Genomic DNA, 16,346 nt, shown 5'->3' with positions numbered 1-16,346 from the left:
ATTATTTTGAAATAAAGTTATTTGACAAGCGGCCGGTGTCAGAAGGGTAACTTGACTCTCCCTTGTCTCCTTGAATGCAGAAAATAAATCTCTCCTATAAAAGGTGCCCCTGCTCCAGGAGGACTGGAGAGACAACATTATCACTAGAGCTGAGAGATCTCAGGCTGAAGAGCCTGTACAGACATTATTGCCTCTTTATTGATTTACAATGCAAACGCAAGCTTTATTTAGATTCCTCACCAACAAATACCCAAATCTTGCATAGGTTCCTTCCTAATGAGCACTTTTCTTTTGGCCTGTCAATTTTTCAAAATATTATTGTTTCTTCCTCTAAGAAGTATAAAACGCTGCCTGGCTCATCATTTCTCTGAGCACCATTTATGAATGTCCTGTGAACATGTATTAAATTGTTTTTTCTCCTGTTAACCTGGTCTTGTGTCCATTTATTGTTCAGCTGTAAGAACTAAAGAAGGGTAAGGGTGTGTGTGTGGTGGCGGGGTTAGGATTCTCACCCTCCCCAACACTATCAAGACAATTCTGAGTCAGATTCTAACTCTGCTTCTGTCTTTGCTGCTGGCTCTAATAAATTATCTAATGTGAAATTGTGATTTATAAGAAATATATATATTTCGTTATTCAGCTGACCAAAATGTATATTCAGTCTTTATCCACAGTTCCTGGTTCATAGCTCCCAAAACCCTTGGAATTTCCCGAGTGATACAAGTAATGGGAAGAGAGCCCTGGCCAGTTTGGCTCAGCAGTTAGAGTGTCGGCCTGCGGTCCGGAGAGACCCGGGTTCGGTTCCCACTGGGGGCACGTACCTCGGTTGCAGTTTGTTCCCGGCCCTGGTTGGTTGTGCGGGTGGCGACCACTCGATGTGTCCCTTTCACATCGATGTTTCTCTCTCTGTTCCTCTCTCTCCCTTCCACTCTACCTGAACAAAGAATGGAAAAATGTCCTCGGGTGAGGATGATAAAAAAAAAAAAAAAAGTAATGGGAAGAGAGAGGGAATAGAGGTTGAATCGATCACCAATGGTCAATCGTGCCTATGTAATGAAGCCCCTACTTAAAAAAAAAAGGAGGGTTCCGAGAGTTACCTCATTGGAAAGCTTCCACTTGCCACCATGCTGGGCCCTAAACTCCACGAGGACAGAAACTCATTTGTTTAGGATCTAGCCATATTATCCATCTGGCTGTTGGTTTGTATCCTTTAATCTCTTTGTAATAAATCAGTAAGCTAGTGAGTAGTAATCTAATCAGTAATCTCAGGGTTTCTCTGAGTTCTGTGAGCCATTCTAGTAAGTTGATCAAATCCAAGGAGGGGGTCATGGGAACCCCTGATTTATAGCCAGTCAGTCAGAAGTACAGATAACAACCTGGACTTGCAATTGGCATCTTGAGTTGGAGGGGTTGTTGGAGCTGCCAATTTGCAGCCTGGATCAGAAGCACAGATAACAACCTTGGCTTTGTTTGTTTATCCTCACCCGAGGACATTTTTTCATTTTTTGTTCACATAGAGTGGGAGGGAGAGAGAGGAAGAGAGAGAGAGAGAGAAACATTGACATGAAAGGTATACTTCGAGCGGCTGCCACCCGCACAACCCAACCAGAGCCGGGGACAAACTGCAACTGAGATATGTGCTCTTTGCAGGAACCGAACCTGGGTCTCTCTGGACCTCAGGCCGACGCTCTAATTGCTGAGCCAAACTGGCCAGGGCAACCTTGGCATTTGAGTGGTGTCTGAAGTGGAAGGTGGTCTTGTGGGACTGAGCCTTTCAACCGTGGAATCTGATTTTATCTCCAGGTAGGCAAGTCAGAACAGAGCTGAGTTCTTGGATACCTTGCTGGTGTCTGAGCATTGTTGGTGTGGGGAAACCTACACACACACACACACACACACACACACACACACACTGGAATTGGGTCCAGGAACCCTTTAACCTAATATCACTGAATCTTACACCCTGTACTTCTCAAACAGAGATTACAATAGATATTTCTGAAAGGTTTTGTTAAAATAATTGATTCTTTAAAAATAGTTTGAAAGCTGTAAGTAGAAATAACTTACAATGTTGCTGTAAAAGTTCACTTTTATTTGACGTTTCTGTCAAAGTATAGTTTTTAGTACAAGAAGTACCTAGCCAGCCCCTTAAGATTGTCAGTTCCATAAGTTTGCACACTTTTATTTTTTTATTATTATTATCATTTTAAATTTTTTTCTTTATTGATTTGAGAGAGAGAGAGGGAGGGAGAGGGAGAGAGAGATAGAAACATTGATGAGAGAGAACATCGATTGGCTGCCTCCTGCATGCCCCCCACTGGGGATCAGGCCCATAACCTGTGCATGTGCCTTGACCGGGAATGGAACCAGCGACCTCTTGGTGCATGGGTCGATGCTCATCCGCTGAGTCACACCGGCCAGGCAGTTTGCATACTTTTACTTATCCCTATATAATGTATTTGTAAATCATAGACCTGGAAGGAAACTGAGAGCCTATCTGTCTCAAGTGAAGTGCAGTGAAATTATTTTAACTCAGACTATCCAGTGGCAGGACAAAACTCAGGTCTCTCTCTTCCATTCAAATACTATTTTCATGCCTCCATGGTATCCGTTCATTCATTGACTTACTCACTGAATAAATTTTAATTTTTTATCCTCACTCGAGGACATTTTTGCATTTATCTTCAGATAGAGCGGGAGAGAAAGAGGGAGGAAGAGATAGAGAGAAATATCAGTGTGAGAGAGACACATCGAGTGGTTGCCACCCACACCACACGACTCCAACCAGGGCCAGGGACAAACTGCAACCAAGGTACATGCCCTTAGCAGGAACTGAACCCGGGACTCTCTGGTCCACGGGCTGACGCTCTAACCACTGAGCCAAACCGGCCAGGGCTGAATACATATTTTTTTAGTGTTTCTGTTTGCCAGGGTCTGTGCTAAGGCATGGTGATACGGTATTAATGAGAAAAGAATCCTTGCTCTCTAGGAAGTTGATAGGGAACAGCTAGGGAGGAAAATAGACAACTAAATAAGCAATTATTTGATAAAAGAATGCAAAGAAGACTTTGTGAATACATAAGAGGGAACTATCACCAATTCTTGGGTGGGCAAGAAAAACTTCCAAGAGGAGGTGATGTAAATCCAAAAGGAGAAGTGGAAACCAACCAGGCAGAGAATCTAGTGAGTGTGGGACTGGGCATTCCCGGCAGAGTAAACATCATGTTCAGACGCAATGAGCTATGAAAGCTTGGCTTACTCGGTGAACCTGCAAATGGTTCTGCATGACTTGAGCTTGGCATACAAGGTAGGCAATGATAAGAAGTGAGACTGCAGAGATAGAGCAGAGGCTATTTTAATGAAGGGTTTGGTATGCAGGCTATGGAATATAAAGTACACACTGAAAGAAATGGCATGGGCAAGTGGAGGATGGCAGGGAACAATCTGATCAAATTTGAATTCTATGGTGATTACTCTGACTTTAATGAAGAAAACAGTTTTGAAGAGAAGTTATAAGTGGGGGCAGAAAGACCAATTAAAAGTCTGTTGCATTATTGCAAGGGTATTAGTCTATAAATCTGGTCGCTGTAACAGACTCCAAATAACAGGGATATGCACTAGAGAAACATGTATTGCTCATGTAGCCTGGGCATAGCAATCCAGGGCTGGTAGAGCACTTCAGGCCATGGACTCTCAGGCATTGCCCTCATCTGCACGTTCCAAGATGCTTCACCACTACCACGTTCACGTACAGCCGGACAGATAGAAACAAGGAGAAAAGGACACATTTCCCTTTCAGTTTATGATTTAGAAGTTTTACATCACTTCAGCTCAAATCCCCTTAGCCAGAATTTAGACACATGACCATTACCTAGCTGCAAGGATAGCTAGAAAATATAATTTTTGTTCTTTGAGGCCATATGTCCAATTAAAAAAATGATTTTATCATCATAAACAAAGGGATAACGGATTTTCCAACAGACAATGAGCAGTTTCTATTGTACTAAGTAAGAAAAAAAAAAAAAAGAGGGCCTGAACCAAGGTAGTGGTGGTGGAAATGAAGAGAATGGGCCAGTTTGAGAGGTTATTAGGAGATAGAGTTGACTCAGCTAACAATTGGTTATAGGAGATAAGAAAAAGGATGGGGCCAGAGATAATACCCAGGTTTCTGATTGGGCACCTGGGTGCATAATGGTGAATAACGTTTACTGAGTAAGGGCACATGAGAAGAGATTTAGGGAGGAAGTAAAGGACTCAGTTTTGCATAAATAGAGTTTGAAGTGTATTGTAGGACATTCAGGCAGAAATGTCCATCCAGTAGGCCAACTTTGGAATCATCAGCATCTATGTGGAAGTTTATGGTATGAAAACAGATGTTACTTGAGCTATGAGAGCAGGGGAAATATGTCAACTGAGAGAAGGAAGAACAGACTGAGATCAGAAACCACATTTTATAAGAGAAAAGTGGAGAAGAAATACCAAGGAAAAGGATAGGAAGAAAGGACAATGGGAGCAGGAGGAGAAGGAGGGGATGTCATGTCATAGAAGCCAAAGAAGGAGAACTTTTGAAGAAGAAGGAACTATAAAAATTATTCCAGAGCATTATGGAAGAAAATTCCCAAGGAAAATGGTGAGCAAACTGGAGATTTCTGATAAGATAGTTTAGCCACTGCTTTCTAAAGTTAGGGAACCTCAATGAGAGCAATAATGACACCTATTTTATAGATTGTTGGACACAATTAAATAATTCAGGGGTTTAGCACAGAGTAAGTGCTCAGTAGATATTAGCTATTTTTGTTGTTTTTTAAATAATTATTATTAGTAGTATTTTGAATCTATTTAATAACTACCCGTCATGTGCTTCCTGTTCCCTATCCCTCTATCGTCCTCCCCCATCTTTATTTCTCACCTATTTTTACCACAGTGACTATGTCCAGTGTATTAAGAGCACTGGGGTAATCTGAACTCTATTTGCAACCTTACTGGTTTGATCAAGTCAGTGGTTCCGGCTATCATACAAATTCTCATATAATAAAACCAACTACTACTGCCCCACTGGTGTGACTCAGTTGGTTGAATTTTCTAGAGGACAACTAGCAGTTGCACCAAGAGGTCGCTGGTTTGATTTCAAGTCAGTGCACATGCCCGGGTTGTGAGCTCCATCCCCAGGAGGGGTAGTGCAGGAGGCAGGCAATTGACATTTCTCTCTCACTGATGTTTCTAGCTCTCTCCTTCTCTTTCTCTTAAAAAAAAAAATCAATAAAAACATATTTTAAAAAAGAGAAAGAGAGAGACATCAACTACTACATATTAAGATTGGTTGAGCAGATTCCAGTCACTTTAAAAGCGTTTCTCTGCTTCATTCTGGTCCTTTCTGTAGTTAGACGAAGCCTTTCTGTGTGTCTTCTTACATATTTTAAAAGACATCACATTTACTAGAGGACTTTATGGCATAGTAGTTAAGAACTTGGGTCAGCACTGAGGCATACTAATGCTAGCACCTTCATTTTTTTTTTTTAATTTCACTAAAGTTCAGTTTCTTTGTCTGTAAAATTGGAGTGATAACAACACAAGAGGTAGTGACATCATGGACTTATGTGAGGACTAGATAGACAATGTATATGAAGTGCTTAGGCCCTGGACAGTTTGGCTCAGCAGTTAGAGCGTGGGCCCGTGGACCAGAGTCTGGGGTTCAGTTCCCACTAAGGGCACGTACCTTGGTTGCAGTTCGTCCCCAACCCTGGTTGGGGTCGTGAGGGTGGCAGCCAGTCAATGTGTTTCTCTCACATCAATGTTTCTCTCTCTTTCTCTTCCTCCCTCTCTCCCTCCCGCTCTATCTGAAAATAAATGCAAAAATGTCCTCGGGTGAGGATAAAAAAATAAAAAATAAAGTGCTTATCACAGTGCCTGGCACAGATGCCAGCCTCTAGCACAGCTCTGATTCCAGCCTCCCCAGCTCTCATTTGCTATATTTCAAATCTCTAAAGAAAAAAAAATTTCCCAATTCTCTTGAGGTAGAACAAATATAAACAACAATGACTCTTCCTCTAAATGTAGACATAGTTTTACTGTTTCATAAATGACACTATCTTTTATTGTGCAGATGATGCAACTAACTCTCTGTGTCTTTCCTACATCGGAAAGAGCCTAGATAGGAGTCGGAGTCGGAGTGAGGAGTTGGTGAAATCTTCCTTCTGTATGGATCAGTACCTGAGTTTTCCCCTGTTAATAATAATGAACACCTGTTCAAACACTGCCATGTCTCTAGTAAATAAGGCTGAGTAAGAGAGAAGATCACCATAAGCAGGATGTATAAAACTGAAAACTGAGAGAGAATAACTAGGAGTTAGTTAGATGAGGCTGCATGCTGGGGCCAAAGGAGAGAAAAGCCGAGTGGAGCCACAGCAAGATATACCTTCCTGATGCGATGCTTTACCCTGCACTGTCCGGTATGATAGTCAATAGCCGCCATGGCTAGTGAGCATGTGAAATGTGGCTCGTCTAAACTGAGAGGTGCGATATGTGTAAAATCTCTCTGATTTCAAAGATTTAGCATGAGTAAAAGAATGTAAAATGTTTCATTAATATTTTCTATTGATTACAGGATGAAATGATATTTTGGATATATTCAGCTAAATAAAATGTATTGGCAAAAATAATTTCATCTTTTTTTCCTTTTTTATGTGACTAATAAATTACATATGTGGTTCACATTTGTGGTTTTTATTGTATTTATACAGGGTGGGGCAAAAATAGGTTGACAGTTGTGCATATGTGAAAGACAGTTTTTTCTTGTATTATTGTATTATTTCCAACTGTAAACCTATTTTGCCCCACCCTGTATTGAACAGCATTGGTTTGAGAATCCAGCCATGACTAAAGTTATCTAACGCTGACGAATGTACACCAGCAAATTCATGTTTTTGCTTGAGTCATTCGGAGTTGAGTTTTTGATGCTTGTCACTAAGAGAGTTGTAATATTCATTAGCAAAATTGATTCAGTAAATAAGTCGTTCTCCATTGGGGGAAACTGGAGAAAATGTTAGAGACAAAGCAATCTGAAAACCTGATTCCCTGGGAGTCCATCAGAGAACATTTTGTTTTAGGCAATATTGGTTAAAAGCAGGGGGGGAAATCACTTTATTTTATTATGCTAGTGTCAGAAATCAAACTTAATTCAGTTATTAAAATATCCCTGTTTGTCTGGGTTTACCAGATATAAGTTTCCAGTCATTTATTTGATGCACTTGATGTATTCCCATGGCTTCCACTGTGGGTGAGTGCTCCAATCCAAAAGAACTCCCTCTGCAGAGGCTGACTCCTTACATGAACCCTCCATGATGGAATGCCGAAGCATGGAGTTCCTATAATCTGTGCTCATAGTGTTAGAAACTGCTCATTAGTGCTTTGCAAAAACACAGTTTCCACTTGTAAGCACAAAAGAAATAGTTTCTTTAATTCTAGTTTTATTTGTGTAGTTGCTGATGGGTAGATTTGTTAAAGAAGAATATAAACTGTGAAAGCATTAACAGGCAAAAGGAAAATCCTTACCTGCTTTTTGCCTAAACAGTCAGTTTGCAGAGAAATATTCTAAATATGAACTTTCAGGACAACAAAGAAAATGTGAATAAAAAGTATCTTCATAACAAATAGCACAATCTAAATTGAATCCATTTATGTTACTTTTCAGTAGAGTCATAGGTCACAAATTAATACAGGATTTTTTCCTTTTTTTTTTTTTTTTTAAGCTAAACATGAAAATCTCCAAACCCAATGAACCTTGGAAAGCATGTATCAGAAAAATAATAGAAACATATCTAGATTCTTTTCATAAATCTGTTATCCAGCCACAAAACACGCCATACCTTTGCCAATGATGAATTGAAATCAGCAGAGATGGGCAAGGATGATGAAAACTCTGTTCAGAAATATGCCTATGAAGGGGGGCGGGGAGCAGATATCTTATGTTGACTCACAGACAATTTCATACATGGAACATTAGCTTTAAAAATGAAGGGACACAAATAGCCTACAAAAGTAAGATGCCTGGTTTGTTCTTTCCCAGCATTCCCTCATCTTGTCTGACTCAGAGGAAGACCTTATTACTGCTAGCAAAGTTTTCTTCTACGATAGTCAAGGGAGGTTAATAAACTGGAAATAATCATTTTCACCCCAGTTATCCTCATTATTTCCCCTGAATTCCAAAAGAATTATTGAGTTACCAAATTATTTAAAACATGCAATGTTTTATATGAAGAATGTATTTTTAGTTAATTGGTTAAAACATTAGAAATAAAATTTTAGTGTTATTTCTTAAAGAGGTAAGTTTTCATAAAAACAATAATACTTTTGTAAATATCCCAGTGTTGGATATTCCAAATCAGCCCCTTGCCCTCCCTACCACCATGAGTTACTATTTATTAAATGCTGGCCATTGTGCTTAGTACTGTACATACATTACCTTTCATCTTTGCAATGATACTAGACATAATATTCTGAGGGTACCAAAGAAGAAATGAGATTCTCTGAGGCTAAGTGGTTTAACCAAGACCACAAAGCCAGGATTCAAAATTCAGGTCTGATGTCAGAGTTGGGGTTCTTTCCAATAAGTTTTACATTTTTCTTAATAGTTGGGACAATCTTTATTTAATTTGAAGGGCCAATAACTAGCCCCCTTTTCTCATCTGATTTCTAAATCTATGGAAAAACAAGACCTAAAAGTAAGGCAATGGGAGCTAAAAGAAATAATCTTTATTACTGATAAAATTTAGGTTGGAGAGCTGATGTCCAAGCAAGTGGACTTCCTAAGACTGAGTCCAGAGTTATTCAGCCACACCTACCCAATCGCAGCAGTGCTGGACCTGGGCAGACCCCTGCTTTGGCCCCAGCATGGGTAGTGCCTGTCCCACATACTCCCTCTCTTCAGCTTTATCCCAAGAGGAAGAAGCTGAGTTGTTCATGCCTGATTTCTTTTTTCCAACGTCACTAACAGAATGGAATGAGTGCAGACTTGGCAGAAGATCAGAAGCACTATACTAATATGCACACTAATGAGCTCCTGTCAAATAGAAGAAACATCAGGACCAGGAAAGAAGTATCTTCAATAACGCTAATAGCATACTCACAGGTTAAATACATCTATTTGTCTATCTAGAAGGTCCCAATTGATTGATTTATAGCTCTTTCTAATATTCTTGATAAAAATTTATTTTTTCCATTGCCTTATAAAGTTCAAGAAATTACCCTGCCTATACTCAGAGTTTTAATAGTATCATCACTTTATCATTACAAAGCAATTATACCAAGAGCCTACCTGTATGTAACCTTGAGATAGACACTTTAATCTGCCATTTTACCACTGCTATGATTTCAGGAGAGGACATTTATTTTAATAGATTATGAAACATGAGAGTATGGATGAGTTCAATGCTAATGAAAACTCCCAAGGGCCTTTATCTATCTTATTCAGCACTGCTCCTGAGCTTAGTGCCCCGTATATAAAGGGTCTCAATAAATATTTGTTGGATAAATAAATATACTTTCTTCCCAAATCTCACATGTATTTAGATGGTCTATATCTAAGTTGGCGTTTAGAGAAGAGCCTTAATATTTGCGAAGAAATATGTTCTGGAAGACTTTTCAAATGGGAAAGTCTTTAGGACTACCAAGAAGAGAAGAGGCGGTTAAAAAAAAGGACTATGCTCCTTTTCCAATGGGTATTTGCATGCCTTCTCTCCCCAGCATTTTCTCCTCTCCACACACACTATTACCCCTCCTTCTTGCCTGTCTTTGTCCTCTGCTGTAGCTGCTGCTACTCCTCCCTCCTATCCTTCTCTCCTTCTTCCTCATGGAAAAAGGAACAGCAGTTGCATAGAAAAGAGCTACACCAAGTTAGAGAGACCAATCTGCATTAGAAGAGTCAGGGTTCTCTGGACCAGGGAGCTTGAGCAGATTGGAGAAGATTCAAACCTGCAGTTTGCTAAACCAATAGATATCATTATTTCTCAGCATATACATCACTCACTAAAGATAGATAAGGGATTATTTTTAGGTCCATAATGGCTCCTACTAATACCAGAGGCAAAATTAACCAAGTAAGCAAATTTTGGTGTTTCCCCTGCTCCTCCAAGGATTCATGGTCTTTACATTTGCTGTACCCTGGTCCCAAGTCCCCTATCCTTCTTCTGGTTTGTCTTTCCCAAAACACCATGACAAGTACTTTCTTCTTCCTTCCCACTTCTATTACTCAATGATATTAGAAAGAATATGTAAGAATATATTCTGGCTAGTTTAAGCAGAAAATTATTATTACTATTTTTATTATTACTATTTTTTTGTAGTTAGTCCTCACTGGAGGATATTTTTTTCCATTGATTTTTAGAGACAGTAGAAGGCAGGGGAAAGGGAAGAGAGAGAGTGAGAGAGAGAGAGATCTCACTGTGAGAGAGAGACATCGATTGGTTTCCCAACCAGGGCTAAGGATCAAACCTGCAACCCAGATACATGCCCTTGACTAGGAATTGAACCTTTGACCCTCTAGTGCACAGGCTGATGCTCTAACCACTGACCCAGAGCCAGAAAAGGATATTAAAGGACCTTAAGAAGTTCACAGAATCTCCCAGAACATGAGAGAACCAGGCTCAGGGGACCAATGCCCAAAAGATATGACAGCCTTGGCCAATTTAGCTCAGCAGTTAGAGTGTCAGCCTGTAGTTCAAAGAATCCTGGGTTTGATTCCAGTCAAGAGCACATACCTCGGTTGCAGTTTGTCCCCAGCCCCAGTTGAGGTCATGCAGGAGGCAACCAATCAATGTTTCTCTCTCTCTCGCTCACTCTCTCTCTCTCTTTTCTTCTCTTCCTCTCTTCCTCTCTATCTGAAAATAAATGGAAAAATATCCTCGGGTGAGAATTAAAAAAAAAAAGATATGACAGAATTCCACCAGGGAAACATCACAGTCTCTAATACTGACTCTGATGTGGGGCATGGACCCTCCTAACAGAACCTCTGCTACTGATTCCTGGGAACCCGAACACACCTGCTTCACTCTTGCTAGACTGGGTCTTGCCTGAGTCTTTACTTCCCTAGCCTCCAGTTCAAAGTCTGGTGCAAATGTATGGGACTGGAGGAGCATACATGCAGGAAAGGCTGAGAAAGTGAGGTTTGGCTTCTATTCAAACATATGAAGAGTATTCAAAGGTGCTGTGCAGCCAATAAGAATAACAAAAGTATACTACTCAACTCCAGTTAACCACTCAACTCCTACTGATCTGAGCCAGGTATTCAGTAGTTTAAAGTAATTCACACTGAAGTGTGGATGACTGATGGATTTCCTCTTTGAAAGTTGGCAAGTAAAAAGAGAACCTTAATGATGCAAATAAATCCCCAGTTAGTAAAATATGTATGTGGAGAAAAATACTTTTAAAATATGGTAACTTTGAGCTCTTTCTTTCCATGCTGATAGCGCTCTTGCCAACATGGTGAAGTTCCTAAAACCAGCCAGGCTTTCTGTAAGAACTTGGCAAGCACCCCACAAAGTGACACAGTACCATAAGGGCAAGGATTCTCTGTATGCACAAGGAAAGCAGTGTTACAACAGGAAGCAGAGTGGCCATGGCGGGCAGACTAAACCAATTTTCAGCAAAAGGTCTAAAACTACAAAGAAAATTGTACTGAGGCTTGAATGCATTGAGCCCAACTGTTAAGAGATGAAAGCATTTTTTTTTTATCGTCACCTGAGGACATCTTCCCATTTTTTTTGTTCAGATAGAATGGGAGGGAGAGAGAGAAACATCAACGTGAAAGTGACACATCGAGTGGCTGCCTCCCGCACAACCAACCAGGGCCGGGGACAAACTGCAACCGAGGTACAACTGCAACCGAGGTTCACGACCTTACCTGCAAGGGTACGCGACCTTAGCTGCAACCGAGGTATGCGACTTTAGCGGGAACCAAACCCGGGACTCTCTGGGCCGCAGGCCGAGGCTCTAACTACTGAGCCAAACCGACCAGGGCAAGGTGCAAGCATTTGAACCAGAGAAGATAACTAGAGAAAGGACCAAGTGACCCAGTTCTAATCTTCATATTTTTATTATAAAAACAATAAAATCTTGAGGTTATACTAAAAAAGGAACTTCTAGCATTTTTTAATTTCTTCACTTAATATACATTTTATTGAGATTACATTGTACCACAGAGTAGGTTAGGAACTGAGGAGACCTGGTCCATGCCCTTAGAATGTGATCACCTCTCTGGAGACAGAGAAAAGTTAATAAATAGAAAACAACTCAGTAAATGCAGAAATGGTGATGTATATACAGGGTATTATGCACATATGTATATAGAGAGCATTCCTATATGCATTTAAGAATATACATTTTCCTCCTAAATGTATATGTCATATATAATATTTCTATATATTCGAAGAGAGGCAATCAGGAAAGATTTATTTTTTTCCCCCATATATCTTTTACTTTTATTTATTTATTTATTTTATTAATTTATTTTTGTTACAGATGTTCCTCCATTTTCCCCCATTGACACCCTCCTCCTAATCTCCCTGGCACCAGGCCCCCATTGTTGTCTATGTCCATTGGTTACGCATACATGCATATAAGTTCTTTGGTTTATCTCTTTCCTTCCCACTGCCCCCCTCTTCTGAGGTTTGTCAGTCTGTACCCTACTTCTATGTCTCTGGGTCTATTTTGTTCATCAGCTTATTTTGTTCATTATATTCCACAAATAAGTGAGACCATGTATTATTGTCTTTTCCTGATTGGCTTATTTTGCTTAGCATAATACTCTTGAGGTCCCTCCATGTCGTCTGAAAGGATAAGAGATCTTTCTTTCTTACAGCTGCATAGTGTTCCTTTGTGTATATGTACCACAGCTTTTTTATCCATTTATCTATTGATGGACACACGGGCTGTTTCCAGATCTTAGCAATTGTAAATAGTGCTGCTATGAACATAAGGGTACATATATTCTTTCTGATTGGTGTTTTAGGCTTCTTAGAATATATTCCTAGAAGTGTGATCACTGGGTCAAGTGGCAGATTAATTTTTAACTTTTTGAGGAAACACCATATTGTTTTCCACAGTGGCTGCTCCAGTCTGCATTCTCACCAGCAGTGTACTAGGAAAAATTTCTTGGAGACCAGCTTAAGCAAAGATATAACACAGAAATAATTTGGTAGTGAAAAGAGGTAGAGAATGTGTATCAGAGGGAGGCTCATGCAATTTGGTCTTACTTGAGGGAAAAGTAGCAGGAAAGAAGAGGTGAAAGAGGAAATGGCGGAGACTAGGGCAGGAGGAATCTCAAGAATCACCTTTATATCCTATGTTAAAGAGCTTAGACTCTACCTTGTAGTTGATGGAAAGACTTTAAGAATTCAAGTTAAAGATAAGATGATCAAATTTGTGTTTTATTTTTTTTTCTTGTATTGATTTTTAGATAGAGAGAAAGGGAAAGGGAGAGAGAGAGATAGAAACCTTGGTGAGCGAGAACATCGGTTGGCCGCCTCCTGCTTGCCCCCCACTGTGGATTTGGCCCACAGCCTGGGCATGTGTCCTGACCGAGAATCTAACCAGCAACCTCTTGGTGCATGGGTCAGTGCTCAACCACTGAGCCACACCAGCCAGGCCCAATTTGTGTTTTAAATAAATTGCTCTGGCTGGTGTGTGGAAGATAAATTCAAAAGGGTTCAACACCAAAGACCTGGTGAATGTAAGTTGTTGGCAGCCATCCAGCCAAGAAATTTTAAGGATCTGAGCTCTGGCAGTGATTTTAGAAATGGAGAGGAAGGAACTCGGTTCATAAATGATGTAAGCTTGCTCTTAAAGAATGACTAGGAGTCAACCAGGCAGAGGAGTAAAACAATGACATTCCTAGGCAGGTGTAGAGGCAGGCAGGAGTGGAAAAGCAAGAAATGTTCTCAGAAGTGGAGAATAATTCAATGTAACTACAACATAGGATTATCATAGTGGATTGTCCCAGAAAAAACAGAGCTGGGAAGTGTCAAAGTGGTATAAACAGATTTTATTTAGGAAGTACTGCAATAGGGAAAAAGAGACCTCAGTATAGAATTAGGCTCAATTTGGACCGTTGACTGAAAAATAATATCGACTAGGTGTTTTGTTAACAAAAAGGATTTATTCAGGTGAAAAAGAAAGGGCTGAACTCAGGGCATGCAGACACGGCCAGCCACACCCACACTCTGGCCTGCATGCCAAGATGGAGGGCTATTTATAGAAAGGAAAAGGAAGTTAAAGAAAGGGGAAGTTAGAACCATAAAGCTTTATTATAAACATAGATTTCTTCCTGTAGGGTTCTTACATGTAGGGTTTCCACAATTACCTAGAGTTTGACAACTTCCAAAAGCCCTAGCTCCACCCATTAACCCTTCCATTGATTGTGTATTCTCAAAGTTCCAGTTAATTTTCACCAGGACTATAAGGAAAAGTGGGGATTTATAGGCAAGGAGCACAGTGGGATGGGGTGGGGGTTGGAGGTAGGTGTTGGTGTCCGTCAGTGAATGGAAAATTATGAAGGGGAGTAGGATAATTCTTGCTAAACTGACCTACTAGGATGCTCGCTGATTGTAGGCCAGGGTGATCAGGTATCACCTGGGAGATGGTGGCAGATGAAGAATTTGACCAGATATTAAGGGTAGGAGATTCTCTTTAAACTGATTTAGATGATTCTCGCTAAAACTGGGCAATTCGGGCTGACCAAGATAGAATAGACACTGAAGTCCAAGGTCAAGGCCTACTTAAGAAGAGGGCTTAAAGGAGTCTAACTTTTTGGTCAAGGAAAGCATCTTTGTCGGGATAAGACAAAAGGAAAAGCTATTTGGTTAGTCAAGGTTCAATTTATGAAGGCTCTTCTAGGCGTTTGGCCTCCTTGGTAGCCCAAGCTTGCATACTATCCAAACCCACCTTTTTCTCCTTTGTAAGAAAGAGGCTCTGAACTCCATGGGGTGCAAAAAAATCAAGGGGTCATTGACAGGAGGACCACAGTCCCTCCAGGAATACTCAGAACTATAATCAAGAATTCTCACACTGGGAGGGCCTGTAGTTCCCTTATGTGATCCTGCAAACATCATAGTCTAAATTACCACTCAGTGTTATCTGAACACAGGCTGCTCTTCAAGTCCCTAATCTCATTGCATTGACTGAGTCTTTATTGAGTCTATTGTTGGAAAAGGAAGCATTTGTTCCTCAAGTACAGGAAATCACCAAACAATTAGCTTCCCTGAGCTCTTGCAGCCTGGACTAAAGGCCTGGGTATGATTGTCTTTGCTTCATATTAGGCTATTGAGGAAATCTTTTGTAGGCCAGAATCTTGGCTTTAATGTGTTGTCTTGAGTCAATGGAGTCAGCTGTGAGACCTCAAACAGTGATAACTATCTATAGTAAAATGTGAATATAGCAGTCAGAGGTCTGCCACTAGGAAAGGAAGTTTTTAGAGGGGCAGGGAGTTTTCTCTAAATTACATAGTAATTTGAATATTCAGAGGTGGGAAGGGCCACTTATGCAGACCAGAAAGAAACTCTGTGGGAAGAAAGGGAAAAGAAAATAGTAATTACATTTTGTGGCCAGGGAGAAGACTGCACCCTTGGAGGCAGAGAAGTTGATGTGTGTTGGATACAAATTGATGTGTGTTGGATCTCATGGGTAGACAGAGGCAGTTGAGGGGCACTGGAAAGACTTCCCTGACCCAGAATATGCCTCAGAGAAAAATGCCAGAGAAGGTCCCCAGAGGAAAAACAGAGAAGCAGAAAATAAAGTGGGATAGCAGCAAGGATGAGCTTCTACAAAGTCAAAATATTTTCCAGGAAACTACTTGAATGGATTATTTTGGTAGCTGAGGAAAACAGTATTCATACTCCAGCAAAATATTATCTATTATTAAGAAGATAGGAACTGATTATTATTACTATTGTTATTATTATTATTTAAAAACATTTTTTTTCCTTTATTGATTTTAGAGAGAGAGGAAGAGAGAGGGAGAGACAGAAACATCGATGCGAGAGAACATGGATTGGCCACCTTCTGCATGCCCCCCACTGGGGATTGGGCCCACAACCTGGGCATGTGTCCTGACTGGGAATTGAACTGGTGACCTCTTGGTGCATGGGTCGATGCTCAACCACTGAGCCACAACAGCCAGACTTATTATTTTTTTTAATGAAGAAGACAATAGGAGCTAAGGGCACAGGCTTAAGATTAGACAGACCTGGGTACAAATAATAGTTCTGTTACAAACTAATAACATCACTTTTGTTAAGTTACTTAACTTCTCCCATACCTCTTTCCTCATCAGAAAAGGGGGAATGATATCTCATCCA

This window comes from Molossus molossus, unplaced genomic scaffold (assembly GCF_014108415.1).
Source record: "Molossus molossus isolate mMolMol1 unplaced genomic scaffold, mMolMol1.p scaffold_m16_p_12, whole genome shotgun sequence".
Taxonomy (NCBI): Eukaryota; Metazoa; Chordata; class Mammalia; order Chiroptera; family Molossidae; genus Molossus; species Molossus molossus.
Note: the sequence above shows the minus strand (reverse complement) of the source record.